The sequence below is a fragment of the Etheostoma spectabile genome, chromosome 1 (assembly GCF_008692095.1).
Source record: "Etheostoma spectabile isolate EspeVRDwgs_2016 chromosome 1, UIUC_Espe_1.0, whole genome shotgun sequence".
Taxonomy (NCBI): domain Eukaryota; kingdom Metazoa; phylum Chordata; class Actinopteri; order Perciformes; family Percidae; genus Etheostoma; species Etheostoma spectabile.
In genome coordinates this window covers 1535606-1551665 of record NC_045733.1, presented here as the reverse complement: position 1 = coordinate 1551665, position 16060 = coordinate 1535606, and the positions used below count along the sequence as shown (strand labels likewise).

Here is a 16060-nt window from a genome sequence, read left to right as displayed (position 1 = left end):
TAACGTTCATGTGCACTTCAAACAGTGATAAGCCAGATGTGCGTAGGTGAGGAATAAGCAGGGCTTGAACTTTCCTGTCAAGCTCTCTTTTTTCATTATTCCTGTTGAGAGTCTGTCCCTAAGCATGTGGCATCAACCCATTTTGAATGATCACCACGTTTCATCCCTCCTCAGCCTATGACAGTAGGCCTTTCACCCTTTTTTTGCAGTGTGGACGTTCTGATCAGGTATGAACCCTACCCGGTTTCACGCCAGTTTGTGAAATGGTCACGTAATTTTGATTTATTATTTTGTGTACATGTTACGATTTTTGCATTTATCACGTGTACATGTCACGGTTTTTGAACATGACCATTTCACAAACTGCCATGACACTGGGATGCTCTGAGGGACGCAAATCACAGAAGTAAACCCGGAAGCTTAGAAACGTTTTTGGCGAATGTGCCAGGCGAGCAACTCTATTGAACTGAGTGGGCACCATTTTGTAATCATGTATCCAGATCAATATAATACATCCATGGCATAAGCCGCTTTTTCCTTCAATGTTGGAACAACAGATCCTATGAACTATTTTGTTTTGAGCGTAACCTCGCTTTTATTCAGCAGTTAACTCAATGCACTTCTGTGCGCATGATTATGGATTTGGCACCAAGTTAGAAGCTTAGTTGTTGCCAAACACACACTCAGGTATGAACAGGGACACTAACCAAACACAATGCTGTACAAAACATTGCAATATGTCACTGTTCTTGAGATCTAGCTCTATCTGTCTAGTGGCTGCACTAATCCTGTAACAACAGTGCCATCTTTGTGTGTAGTAAGCAGAAAGACACAACAGTAACCCAGGTGGAGTTAATAAATGCCTCAATAAAAATCATTCTATTTTTTAAAGGTTATTAGGGCAATTAGCAATCTAGTAGTATTCTACATTGTTAATCCTACACTTGACAGCTTTTTAGAGGCTCACTGACTAAGAACTAAAGGTGGTGGCATGTGAGGAGGAGGATAGTTGAAAATGAAACAATCCTCTGCTGAGAACGCACAGTAGCTTAAATCCGGAGAGGGCTGCTTGCGTTAATCCCCATGGATTAAGCTTCTAAATACTCTTATTCAAGCCAATTAATTCATGCATATATCTATCTCCAGCTCTTTTCATGTCATTTACGATGATGGAGGGTGACTTCCTGGGAAATCAGGAGGAGGGTGGATATTCATCTACATTAATGCACACAGGGCTCTCTCTTCAGGACCATGTGGCCACACACACACACACACACACACACACACACACACACACACACACACACACACACACACACACACACACACACACACACAAGTACATTAGGGAGGTATACATTGAGAGTTTAATAGGGAAATGATGTTGGAGGGGTGAGGATTGAGAGGGGCCTCCAAAAGTTGACTGACGTATTCTGACAGCTGAATACTAATCATGAGATCAACCTCTGGCTAAATCAACAGGATCTCACTGGGGCCTCTGGCTGGGAGAAGCATAAAAAGGGATTAGCAGTAAAAACAGAAGGCTTATACAGAACAGAGAAAAACCAGTGGACAGACTGAACAACTTAAAAAAGGTTGAGATGAAGAAGGATCTAAGGATGCTAAGGATTGCAAGAGGATCTAAGTGAACAGTGGACAAATACATTGATTCAAATTCCACAAAACAAATGCCTCAGTACAGTAAAAGTAAAAGTATGGAATTTATTTTGGTAGAGTTTCCCAAGGACAGTAAGTGAGCAGAAGTATTTAAGCAACTACAGATATTTATAGTGAATAAAAGAAAAACAAACATGTACTCACTTATATAATACTTATGGTATGTTCTTACATTAATTAGTTTCCTGTTTGCAGGGATGCCAATAATGATACGCTGTTCCTAAGGACATCATCAGGGTCTGAAGTGGACTGCAGTTTGTAGTGTTTGAGGAGCCTCATGTCTCTGGTCACCAGTCTGTAAATGTGTGTGTGTATGTGTGTGTTTGTGTGCGTGTAGCAACCAGTATTACTAAGAACGCACATCACCCAGAAAGGCTTCCAGATAAACACGATCAGAATACATCCTATAGACTATACCCAAGGCTCGAGGGTCATGCTATATAGTAATCTAATCACAAAAAAAGCAACTAGAGTAAACCTTGCTGGCAGAAAATATGTAGAACTGATGAAGATACAAATTTACAGTTGTGAAATCTAAATTATTTAATGCTCTACATTGACTACACAACCCAAAGCTGGGTGACACAGCACAGACAGAACTGATGGGAAAATCTCAGAGCACAAACTGGCCGATTTAAACACTAAGCAACCACAGCCCAACAACACATCATTATATAGCCAAGCAAACAGCTACAAAGATGTGAGATTAATAACATATGCAATTGGCTTCCCACTGACAGCAGATATTACTCCTGGTAGGAACAATTGAGAGTTTGTCAACCACATCCTGAACTTCACTCCACCAACAACTGCAGAATCAGCACATCGGAGCCTTGAAGTGCAGCCCGAAAAAATCTTTAATATATATTATATATATATATATATATATATATATATGTATATATACAGGGTTTATATGATTAAGCCACTGGTGTGATTAGCTGGCTATGCTCAGGGTCCATCTAGCCATGACTCAAATAATTTATTAGTCAACATTTAAATGACTGGAGAGCTCACTGTCGGAAGCTAACCCAAAGAATGGCCACAACTTCATAACATCACATTAGAATGTGTACATCTATAATTAACAAAAGTTAACGTTCTGCACTGGACCCATGCTACAGGAGCAGTTTGCAGTGCACATCTTGCAGAGACCGATTCCACATCTGAGATCAGTGACAGGAATGTTACATATTTCAGAGCAAATCAATGCAAACACAAGAGAGAACGTTTAAATTCCACAAAACAAATGCCTCAGTTGGCCCCCTGGGTTGTGAACCACTGTAATAATGCTTAACCTCATGATGCTAAACATAGTCAAAGACAAATAAATCAGTAATAGAAATGCAAAAAATAGCATTATTTGTCAAATAATGAATCAGTTTTTGGCGTTCTAAAATATAACACACTTTGATGAGAAAAACTAAGGTAAAATGCTACACATTCCCCTAATGTTCTTTTATAAATATTAAAAATGTATATTATATTTGTGTCATTTGTGCCATTTCCAGTCACTTTTAGACCTAAATTTGTTTAAACTAGCTATAAAAGAAGATTTAAATGTTATTCCTACTAAGCTTGTAAACTAATCTAATTGAAATGTACAGTAAGCTGTTATCAGAGTAAGTTGTTTCTTTCTTGATCATTAAGAAAAAAACGTGTAACAATGAGTGCATCGCAACTCCTCTTACCTGATATTCTTCATCTCAGGTAACTGCTGTAAGGTGTGCTCAGTCCTCAGAAACTGTAACAGGTTAGACAAAAAAATATTGTAGTTGGGAAACTTGTCAGATTTATACTGCAACAAGTGAAAGAATGAGAGACACATGGCACAGTGCAAGACTTAGCAGCAGCATTATAAAAGTGTATATCCAAACACCTACTAAGAACGCTTATATGAATGGAAAACTTCATACTCTCAATCTTTAAACTTTTCATCTCTCATTCTCAAAGTCCCAGGCTCCGTCTCTCCTTATCCTCCAATTCTCTTTATTTTAACAGTCAATCTCTCTCACTCTGATCTGACATCAGTCTCTCGGATTGGTCGACCCAGCTCGTGCACTAACCAGTGACACGCTTTAATTATTGAGCGGCTGACCTCAATTGGTTAGCTGGAACAGCCTAAAAACATATACCACACACAACACACACACACACACACACACACACAACACACACACACACACACACACACACACACACACAACACACACACACACATACGCAAACACACTCACACACACACCCAAACATTTGCACACCATGCTCTCACACTCTGAATCTCACTACATACTGCACACTTACATGCTCACCCTGAGGACAGTTTTTGCAGTCTAAATATATATACCGTAGACAACATCAACTCTGCCTGTTACTACTCTCAGTTCATTGATGCTGTGAGCATTAGTTATGAAATGAACCTGTACTGCCATGTACTGTTATACAATGTACAATAATGTTCATACTGGTAAAAGCAAGTATGTATTTACTTGAAGGTACATTTGTCATTCACAAAACACAGTAGTTTTAGGGTTAGGGTTATACGTTCAAGTACGGAGAGTGAGAAAAGGTATACCACTCCTTTATTCAGTTAGGTGTTTCAAATACATGCCTTCATGAAGAAATCAATAGTACTTATAGTGTGCACTATAATACTATAATACACTATTTGCTGTAGAATTACTGTAAACTGGAGAATTAAGCTCTAACAACAACACAGAAAGAGAACATGGTATTGAATCAATAATTAATGCTGACAGACAGCAGCTCATAAGGGCTGTCAAGTGTAATAATAATGGTTATCACAGTAAATTTGGAAGTAATACTGTGTATATATATAGTCCTACGAGGGTTTCCTTTAAAGGCACAAGGAGCTAAAAATATCAATATAATTTATGATACAACACTAATGTTGATTAGAAACATGAATCCAATGATACGTCTTTCATAACTGGTGCTACAAGAAAGAGAAATGATATACATCCTTTGGTATGCTAGCTATGCACTTAGTATGCCATAATTTAATATCTAAATATATCGTAGAGAGTATGATCTCTGTCACACTTGTCTCCCTACAAATGATCAAACACAGGCGATGATACAAGACATGTGATATCCACATTGCTTCATAAGTCATGATGCAACATGGGCAATTTTAGATTTGGGTGTGTGATGTTATCCTACCTAGATATTATATTATATATATATATATATATATATATATGTAAATAAATATAAAATGTCACATGTCTTCAGTAATGACATTTGTCTCGAGAACGACTTCAGAAACATGAGTTGACATGTTGACTCTCATTATATTTTGATGAGTGTAACCCAACTGGGCTCCATGGCATGCTGTGTGACTTGTGGCCTATGATTAGTTTCAAATAGTTTAATGGGTCACACTGCTTGGCTCTGATCCCTAGACCTCAAAGAGTTTGAACAAACGTACCCGAAACCATAAGCCCACTTTGAGTAGCTGAATTCCAATTTATTTGGCAGGGAGACAGTATTTTTATTTGAACTTTAAACTGTAAGGCCACTGGGTAGGATAATCAGTCAGTCCTTAATTTTGCAGGCTGAGTTTATAAAGTCATACTGTATTTAAACTTCCTTTAATAAAATAATTATAATACAATAGTGTAGATTTAGTTTGTATTAGGCACTAAGTCAGAGTACAGATTGTAATGTTGACTCACCATGAACTTTTTCTGCCTGGTTACAGGTGGTTTCTGTGCTGCTGCACGATGAGCTAATGTAAGAAAATGTAAGATACTTACATTACTAAGGCTCCTCACAGAAACCTAAACCAGATACCTATCGCAAGGCATCGACACACACACACACACAACACACACACACACACACACACACACCACACACACACACCACACACACAGGTACACATACACACACACAGACACACTGAGCAAGTACAGTCAAACAGAGCTCTCAACAGGAGCTTCATGCATGCATGCTTGTGTCTATGAAGTTTGGCACTGTGTTTCTTTGGTCCATACGGCGTTTTGTATTTGCCATAATCCCCTGTCAGCAACACTTAGGCAGGCAGACAATAGCAGAGAAGATCGGCAGCCAAACCCCCTTCACTGTAAGCTTGGCAGGTCAGCGTGCAAGCAGCAGGTTACACACACACACACACACACACACACACACACACACACACACATACACACACAAACACACACACACACACATAGTACTGTACATATACAACCATGCAGCACATAGACAACACTGATGTCCTGCTGAGATGCACGTTACTCACACCATCTCCCGGCTCTCTTCAAAGAGTTGTGCTGCAGTTCCCAAGGACACGGCAGTCTGACATCTCCTCTCTTTCACTCTCTCCTCTCACTCTGGCATACTCTCTCTGCCTCTCTCATTTGCCTCTCGGTTGCAGGACGCTGCCACAACAGATGCATATGTGTCGCTGCCTTTCTCCACTCCTCTCTATTTCTCCCTTTACCCTCTCTCCTCTAATCTCTCTGTATGCAGCTGAGAGGCAGAGCGCATTCTCAGGGTTTCTCTCTTTTTTCAAGAGAGTGCCGGCTAGTATGAGAACAGGAAGTGAGAGAAAGAGGAAGGGAGGGAGAAAGAAGAGAGGAACGAGTGCTGGCAGAACTGACCAAACTGATGTGCCACCCCAGGACACCAGCGTTCTGCCGACAGTCAGCCAGAGTCCTACTGCAGGAAAAAAAGATTTACTGTAAATCAGAAGCAGAAGCATTGGAAGCATCACATATGTTGTGGCATAGCAAAAAAGTGACAGATGGACAAACACAAAAAAAAATTGCGCAATTAAAACAAAACGAAAGTAAAAATCTGTTTATGTTGTCAGCTTGAACCAAAATATTCAACATATTTTGTTCTGTATACCAAAGAATAAGATATGAGGGTGCCAAAAATATTATGGACGAGAGGGTAAAAGGATTAGGTAAGTGACGAGAGAAGAGAAGAGAACGAGAAGAGAAGAGAACGAGAAGAGAAGAGAACGAGAAGAGAACGAGAAGAGAGATGTCTTAACAAGATGAGAGGGGAGAAGTGGAAGGGAGGGTAGAAAAGAGGAAGTCTAAGTATTCCCCAAAGCCTTGCTGTCTTTTCTGAAAAATGGTCCCTGCAGGCCCGATCCAGAAAGAGGCAATACAAACAAACAGAGAGCAGAAACAAACATCTATTTATGGAGGAGGGGAGTCCAGTTTCCCAACCACATTTGCTAGCAGCTTTTTTGACAATATCACCAATTCAGCAGTTTAGGAGTAACAACCAGAGGACGGGAGAGGAGAAAGGGAGAGGAAAGGATTGAGAATTTGAGAATAACCTTCGATAAATAATTTCCAATACATCCCAGAAATAGGCCAGTGCACACCAGTCTATGTCCTGGCACTCTCTTGCTCTCTCTCTGGCACTCTCTCTCTCTCACTCTCTCTCTCTTTGCTAATCCCCCCTCTCTCTATAAACACACAGGTTAACAACACTTTTGTAACACTAAGGACAAACTCAAAACATAAAGTTCTGTTTTTGTTGTGCATTGAGTCCATGGTATTATGAGGTAGTACAGTGCAGGTAGTCTTGGTATATTGACTCATGTATTCATTGATAAAAATATGTATATTGATGTGTAAACGTGAATAAGATCAATTGATATGGTAGTGGTAAAAATTATATTTTTAATAAAAAAATAATGAAAATCAATGAACACAAGTTGTTAAGTATTTACATGTTTTGCAATTAAGTCCTGCAGCTAAGTTATTTTAGTTAAAACAATTTTTTTCACAAAAATACAAATATTTTGTAAATAATTTTAGGGGTAGAGAACCATCAGACTCCCCGATGGAATCTAAACACCTGTGGTGGCGACGAAGGAGCCCAAAGACCGGTCAGCTGGAGTAGATGACTGGAGGTGATTAGGGAGGTGGAGGGTTGCACTCTTTGCCTGCAATGACAGCTGAACAGCAAAGAGCAAAACAGATTTATTTAAAGCAGGGTTGCTGTATGGTCTTCCTGAAAGAATTAACGCTGAGCTACAGATGTACCAGATGGATTTTGTGACATCACAACTTTTTTGGAGCCACTTGTGGTCCAAAACGTAACTTATAAGAGTCCTGAAACTTACAGTGTCCTGTGGAGACTGGAAACCTCCAGTGCTCATACACTGAGAATTAAGTTTTCTGTGAAATGTTGCACTCTTTAAAAAAAGGACATTTGCACGTGTACATATAAAGAGAAACATATCCGACACAAATTGTCATTTTAAAGTTTTTTAGACCTTTCAAGCCTCTCACGGATCAAAGAGGTACATGTCAGAAATAAGTGAAGCCTGCAACAAATCAAAGTTTTTCCTCACTGGACAATAAAGACAGATGTGTACCATGCACGTGTATACACATCACGTACTAAGCAGTGGTCATATAATGTCACAGTACATAGATATGATATATTTCTTGCAGAGATGAAGTAAAGGTGAGGAAAGGTAATGCACTGAAAAAATCAAAAACCTTTTACAGTACACATTGACAGAAAGTCTACTAAATACATCTGTAATAAAAAGGGTACTCCTTCGGATTATACTGTACTGTACATTTTATCCTTAAATTCTGTAAGTAAAGGGAAAGTGCAACTGATGGCTGAAGAGGACACGTGACATAACATTTAATGGAAAATTGCAGTTCAACAATACAAGAATTGTGACGAGGATGTGGGGGAAGAAACAACATGGGAAAGGGAGGAGATGGAAACAGAAAATGCAGGAGACAGAACTGGTTAAGAGGAAAGGACGAGGACATAGAGGAAGATGATAAAAGCAGGGACACAGAGGAGAAGAAGGAAAGAGGGTGGAGGGCAAGGACAGGGGTGAAGGGTGTAACTCACTCCTGCCCCCATCACCAGCGCCCAGTCCTAATTTACCCAGAACAATCAATCAGATCAGGAGGCAGACACTGATAGAGGACTACCATGCAACAGGATCCCACACACACACCACACACACACACACACACACCACACACACACACACCACACACACACACACACACACACACACACACACCACACACACACACACACACACACACACACACACACACTGAGAGAGATGAGGACTTGCATGCAACAGGATCTATTCACACACACATACTTTTATGCTGACTAGAGGAAACAAAGTTTACAGCTCATATCTGTAGTCTCTGCACTGACTTCTACCAACTAGGCTGTACCAAAGTCACCGCAGCTCTGTGGGGTCACAACGGCCGGTCAGGGCCCATGAGACAGAACAGCACAGAGGGAACAGAACGGGAGCGGGAGAGCAAAAGGGTGAGGGAGAAGTGGGAGAGAGGGAGGAGAACAACAGCCAACAATAGGATAAGAGAGACAGAGTCAGAGAAAAGAGCACAGTGCAAAAAAACAGACAGAGGACAGAAACTGGCAATGAACAGGAGGACAAAGTGATCGTGCCCTGCCATGCTCTCAGAGAAAGATGAATGCACCAACACAGAAAAAGAATAAAAGAGCGGGAGAAAAAAAAGTGGCGAGCTGACGCCAGCTCAGGTACAGAAGACACTGCTGTGAAACAAAGTCACGCACATGAGAAGAGCAGGGAGATCAGTGTGAACACAGATGCTTTATTCCTCCTCAAGTGCTTCTGGCCTTCTGTCTGACCCTCCAGGGTTGAAACCTTTGTATGTGCTTTAAACACACACACACACACACACACACACACACGCACACCACACACACACACACACACACACACACACACCACACACACACACACACACACACACACACACACACGCACACACACACACACACACACACATCACATGGTTCTCAAGCAAAGGCCCAAGTCTCTCCCAGCAGACGGAAAAAAGTCACTTTGTACAAAAGTGTCCTCTGAATGAATGTAATAATGTGTTGTAAAACCTGTCTTCTTGATATAACACAACATAAGATTTATGTTTTACAGTAATGAGCAGATAATCTTTTGTACTAAGTAAATTCCTCCTTTGGCATTTGAATTTTGGATTTTCAGCTTTTGTCAGGTAGGGATTTGTTTCCGTAGGATACAATTTTACTGAGTTGCAGTTAGCAATATCAAATCATCACAAATCAAAGATTTCCCATGAGCCTTTGGTTGTGGAGGAATCTCTTACAACTAGGCCACACTGCAACATTGATATTTGTTCTCTCAGCAAGCTTGTTTTGGGTAGAGGACTAATGAATTACAGCAAAATCTGATATTCAATTTTAGACAGGAAATGGGAATAATCTATCAATGTATCCACCTACACCTGAAAGTCAAATTTAATGTTAAGTATTCTCATTTCCGGTGTTCTGCTACGTCTTAGCCATACTAGCAGGTAATTAACGATAGAAAACAGTTTTTGTGATCAAGTTTTTATTTTTTCTAATCGGATGACAACATAAATTATTCAGAATCAAATGAGTTATAGTCCACACAGAATGTCCTTACAATATTACACAAACATGTTTGTGTCTCTGCTCACTGCAAGAACTGATTGTTCAAAACCATCCCCAGCTCACTGTGCATCCTTTTGTACCCACCTTACCCATATAATATGAAAAACCACCAACAACATTAAAAAAACTTGCTTTTATAAGTGATCAACACAGCAATACACTTGTTTTGTTGGTTTTTCCTAGATATCCTATCACAACAGTGATTACCCTGCGTCATGTTGTCTTTACTCTCTGGCCCTAATATAATGTATTTGCCTAGAGAATATATTTTCAAAGCAACCAACATCATGAATCTTAACCCCATAAAATTGAGCTGATTGAATTTATTACTAATTTATTTGACTTAAGACTAATTGAAGCAATGCTTTATTTATCCTATAAATTATCCCAAAGCACCTCTCTGTTTGCGTGCGTGCATGATGGAAACAGACAAAAAGAGAGAGAGGAAGAGAGGACATGTGAGACCTACACTATCTATTTTAAATGATGACACATTTAATTTAGGCCCTGCAAAAGAAATTAAAAAGCATAGCTGTTATTAATGAAGATGGAGCATAATAAGGGGGTCTACACACACACACATACACACACACACACACACACACACACACACACACACACACACACACACACACACACACACACAAACACACAAACACACAAACACACAAACACACAAACACACACACAGTGGTTAACTTGTTATCTGGTATTAGTTAATGGCAAGATCATATTGAAAATGATATGCTTCAAGCAATAAGTGCTATGAAAAAATTGCCATTACTGTATTCGTTTTAATGCTAGTGAATCCCGAGAATTACTTCATGAAAAGCAGCATCGACAGAAACCTGTCTTCTCAGATTTTCAGATTCTGTTGCAATGTTTGTCATTCCTTGTAGCACAGACTGGTTACCTTTCTTCTAACATCTGAAATTTGCTCAGCGGAATAAAAGGAACAATAGCTAAAGCCAAACCTGGAGCAATGAGGTTTTGATGTGCCAGTGATCTGAGACTCAAAGTCATGTTTCCCTCTGCACTGTTGAAGTCATTGAGGTTGTAAATTGACTAAACAGAAAAACAGGCTGTGGTCTTACTCTTCCCTTAATTTTGTTACAGGTTTGCCAATCTCATGCCATTAAATGTATAGCCTGCATAGCACTTCTATTGATTAACAAATGACAACGGCGTCAATGTGTCGCAATGTGCACTTGAGGTCAGGGACTTATTGCCTTGTTTCAATTCTTTCTTTTCTCCACCTCTCTCTCTTTCTCTAACTCTCTTTCTCCTATACCCATTCCCCCTTTATATCTTTCCCTCGAAGTGTTCCCTCCCTTTCTCTAAATAGATATTGAAGTTTTCTATTTAAGGCAGATGCTGTTTAACTTCCTTGGGGTGGGAAGTGAAAGGCAGGCAGAGGGCCATCCATCTCGCTATCCACCTGCTGACATCTTTAAATGCTATCGACACCCGCTGCCAGCATTAACATGCAAAACCGCACTGCACGTTTGATTTCATTAGCTCATCGTGCGCAGGGTTTTCTCTCGCCCTGTCGGTGGGATTCTGGCTGCAATTATTGGATTGGATGCAGAATTGGCAAATTTTCCGACTTGTCAGAGAAACACCATTTCTGTGCACTACGTAAGTTTCCAAAACTCTTGATTAGACACATCCCTGTCATTCTCAATGTCCTTACCTAGTGGTGGGTTTAAGCATGTCTGTCTCTAAGTTTTAAATAACTCATAAGTATTTACTTTTTATAATGCTTAACTTCTTTCTGGTCTGCAAGGCTCTATAGAAGAGGTTGTTATGCTACTAGTAGGAACCAACAGAAGAGATTTGGTGGACGTCATCAAACTGGGAAGTATAAATAATGACAGAAAGTCAGCAGTCTTCAAATGTACTCCAATAGTGGGAAAAGCTCTGCTCATTGGCCAGCAAAAAGTAGCATAATGTTTCCAAACAAGAACAAGAAGATATACTTTATTAATCCCCTAAGAGGAAATTAGTTTTTACACTGTTGTTACACAGAGGCCTAAAATTCACTCACATGCACAAACCTAAACACGCGTGGGGCGGCTGTGGCTCGGTGGTAGAGCGGTTGCCTGCCAATCGGAAGGTTGGTGGTTCAATCCCTGGCCCTGCAGTCCCACGTCGAAGTGTCCTTGGGCAAGACACTGAACCCTGAGTTGCCCCCGGTGCTGTGAGTGTGAATGTGTGTGAGTGTTCATCTGATGAGCAGGTGGCACCTTGCGCTGCAGCCTATACCACAGTGTATGAATGTGTGTGAATGTATCCTGTATGATGTAAAAGCGCTTTGAGTAGTCGTTAAGACTAGGAAAGCGCTATATAAATACAGCACATTTAGTGATTGGAGAGCTATCAGAGTGAGGGGGCTGCCCACTGCACGTACCCCTAATGATGTATCCATTTGTTAAAAAAGAACGACCTATATGTTTACAGATTGAAAGGGTTACTCCAAAGACCATAACTATCTTTTGGAAACAAAAGGTAAAATCTTCTTTAGAACATTATTAACCATGTAGCATGCTGGGGTAGACTGACAGGCCTCCACAACTCTGAACAGAGAATATCTTTGTAGTACTCATGAGATGAACTAATTGATGTCATGTATTTATTTTTTTGTAGCTGAAAGGTTTGGTGATGCCATTTCTACTCACCCACCGACCTACTTGGTTACGAATAATGTCTGACAAAAGTTTTTCCTCAAGATTCAAGGTTCAAGACAATTCATTGTCATTGTATGACCACAACAAAATTCCGTTGGTGGCAATCAGTGCAGCAGTAAATTAATAATAAAAACAAGAAAAAACAAGTGAAAACATAGAAAACCTCTTTTCGGCTTAAGACATCACAAACAATTTATATTATTTTACATCAGCGTACGGCAGTCCTACAAGGCCTACAGTGGTTAACCACATCAGCACATTTTGGAATTTAACATTTGCTAGCTTGAAATGAGGGATTGTACCATGGTGCAGTGGTTAGCACTGCCAGAAGGTTCTAGGGTTCGACCCGCTGGCTGGCTTATGCCCTCCTTTTGGAGTTTGCATGTACTCCCTGCGTTAGCTTGGGTTTTCTAAATTGCCCGTAGGTGTGAATGTGAGCATGACTGGTTGTCTATGTGTATACTCTAAGTCTGGGGACCTGTCCAGGGTGTAACCCACCTTTGGCCAATGTCACTTGGGATTGACTCCAGCCCCCATACGACCCTTTACGGATTGGTGGATAGTGTGAAATCATAGACTGTTTTACACTAAAAAATGTCACCCTGGTGGCTGTCTGCAGCAGGGGTCATAAATCCCACGTCCTGATCTTTTTTTCCAGACAATTGTTTTTCTATTCACAAGGTTTTAGTGAGTTTTTAGTTTCTATGTTCTTAGGATGGTGGTGCTTCTGAATCTACGTTTTCTTTGTCTTTGTAACTGACTCAATGTCATTGCAAATGAGGGCTGCCGCTTATAAATAAAGGTTGAATGAATGAGTGAATGAATGAAAAATCAGTTTACGCCAACTTTTTAAAAATATGGGTATTTTTCAATTAAATTTGTTAACGAGCATGTATCCATTTAAGCTTTTTTTTCTTTTTTCATTAGCCTGTATGTTAACTGTTTCCTTATCTTAACGCGGGACATATGATGAAAAACAAGAAGCATCTCTGTGTGTTTCTCCCTGCCCCTCTCTCTCCCTCCCTCTTTCTCTCTCTCTCTCTCTCTTTCTCTCACACACACACACACACACACACACTCTCACACACACACACACACACACACACACACACACACACACACGTACGCATGCATGTGCGCGCGCGCACACACACACACACACACACACACACACACACACACACGCACGCACACACACACACAGTCATACACTCTACACAGGGCTAGAAACTGGAGTACTGTATCTTTGCTGCCACCTAATGCAGATATCACACACGCCGTCTCCCAGCACCAGGAGGCTTTATTCCTACTTTGTCTCCAGCTCAGGCTTTGGGTTTTTTAATCCTGCCGTGTGGGGTTTCAAACACACTCACAGGTCCTGGGCTCTTCAGCACTGTGGCAGGCCTTAGGTGGTCTGAGATTTTGTTTTCCAGGGGTGGCAGCGCGTGAGGCGTTTGTGATATGCTAATTTAATCATTTTTGTCCACTCCTCCCCTTCCTTCTTTCCCTTTTGCACCTATCAATCTAATCACTTCATCTGGATTCCTGGAGCAGGTGGTAAGAGGGAGGGGGGTGGGGGACACAGAGAGAAACAAACAGATAGATAGGAAGAGGGAGGGAGAAAGAAGAGTCTCTGGCTGCACAATTACCAGCCCTTTCATCTATGAGCGCATGCGGCCTCCATCCCCCCTTAAGCTTATACTCACGCACCCTTCCAGAATGCTTTTAATTTTAGTGATGGTTCACTTTAATTATTATGAAAATTAAATCAAATGTAATCGGCGGATTAATGCGACCGATGAGATAATTCAGCCGCATGGTGATGACAGCAGCGTGGATTGTCAATAAATCTCCACCAAAACGCTCAGGAGGAGGCAACCAGGAGGCAACCAGCTCCACAAGCAGGGATACAGTGGTGTAAAGTCAGTTTACCGTCTCATCCTGTTTACACATCAGTGTTTATCCATTTTCAATTGTCTGACATGCAAATTAACAGAAACTTGGATTTTGGTAAATTAGCCTTCTGTTGCTCAAAGTCTGCTCTCTCTATGAACATTGTACCTCAGTGGTTTGAGCTGGTTTAAAGACTGAAGTTGGCAACTGATCATCTATAGACACATTTACAGTGATGATGAATAAGAGGACAAGCACACTAAGCTGTTGTGTCTCACCACATCTGTTATTTATGAGAGCTGTCCAGACAGTACTGATGACAACTCACATCAACCAGACTTTCACATGTTTTGGCAGACACAAAGTTCAACTCAGCTGATTTATTTATGGGCTGAAAGATTTGTTACCTTCCTTTTAGGCCAGTTAGGATAGGAACAAAAAAAACGAGATCTTTATTTTAACACACACCACCTTTTAAAGCACCTGCACCTGTATTTGTAAAAATGAATACAATATGGAGAAAGCCAAGGATAATGTTGGTGTGATTATGGGCCTGGCATTGACCATATTCTGATGACTATATAGCGTGATTTATACTTCTGCATAAAATCTATGCTGTGGCTACGTACGTACGCGGAGACACGCCGGACCCAATCAAACCTATCAAAAAATGTAACAACAAATTGCGGTGGTGCACGTTGTGTCCAGGCAGTGGTGAATTACTCATTTTCAAATTTTCCTTCACCGTGAACAACATCAAATCAAGGAGAGGGTTAACATTTCCTGCCATAGATTTTCCACAGTGGTCAGAAAGCTGCTCCAATGCTAGGATCACCATCCTGCTCTCACCTCTCCCTCTGCCACACACACACACACACACATACCATGCCCCACACACACATGCATGACGACCAACGCACAGGTATAAACTTCAGGCCACTTCTGTCGGCTACGGTGAAAGCTCTGAGTGGAGCCTCCGCAGAACCACAGATCACACATAAGTCCCCAACAAAGCAAGAAAACACACACACACACACACACAACACCACACACACACACACACACACACACACACACACACCACACACACACACACACACACACACACACACACACACACGTACACAATTATGTTCAACACACAGTAGTTATAGTTTTTGTTATATCTATATAATTGCATTCATATCCAATATATAATTTGTTTTTGTAAATTATAGCAATACTTGGCGTCCAACTAGCCATGGTTACGTTTTGAACATCATGCTCTTAGATGAGAGATGTAACATAGTGAAAGGAGGATGTAAAAA

General features: G+C 40.7%; 1 protein-coding gene across 2 annotated transcripts in view; it reads right to left on the bottom strand.

Annotated features, from left to right (window-relative positions):
- The window catches only part of esrrga (estrogen-related receptor gamma a), a 163962-nt gene extending 157755 nt beyond the window's left edge, over positions 1–6207 (bottom strand). Inside the window, exons 1-2 of one of the 2 annotated variants that reach the window (XM_032513695.1) lie at positions 5965–6207; positions 3369–3421 (exon numbers count right to left, since the gene is read on the bottom strand). The gene's annotated coding sequence lies outside the window, so the exon portion shown is untranslated. Of the gene's footprint in view, positions 1–3368; positions 3422–3593; positions 3613–5964 lie in introns of those variants that run through there. The other variant, XM_032513691.1, reaches the window with a different exon arrangement.
- Between the last annotated feature and the right edge of the window lie 9853 nt (positions 6208–16060).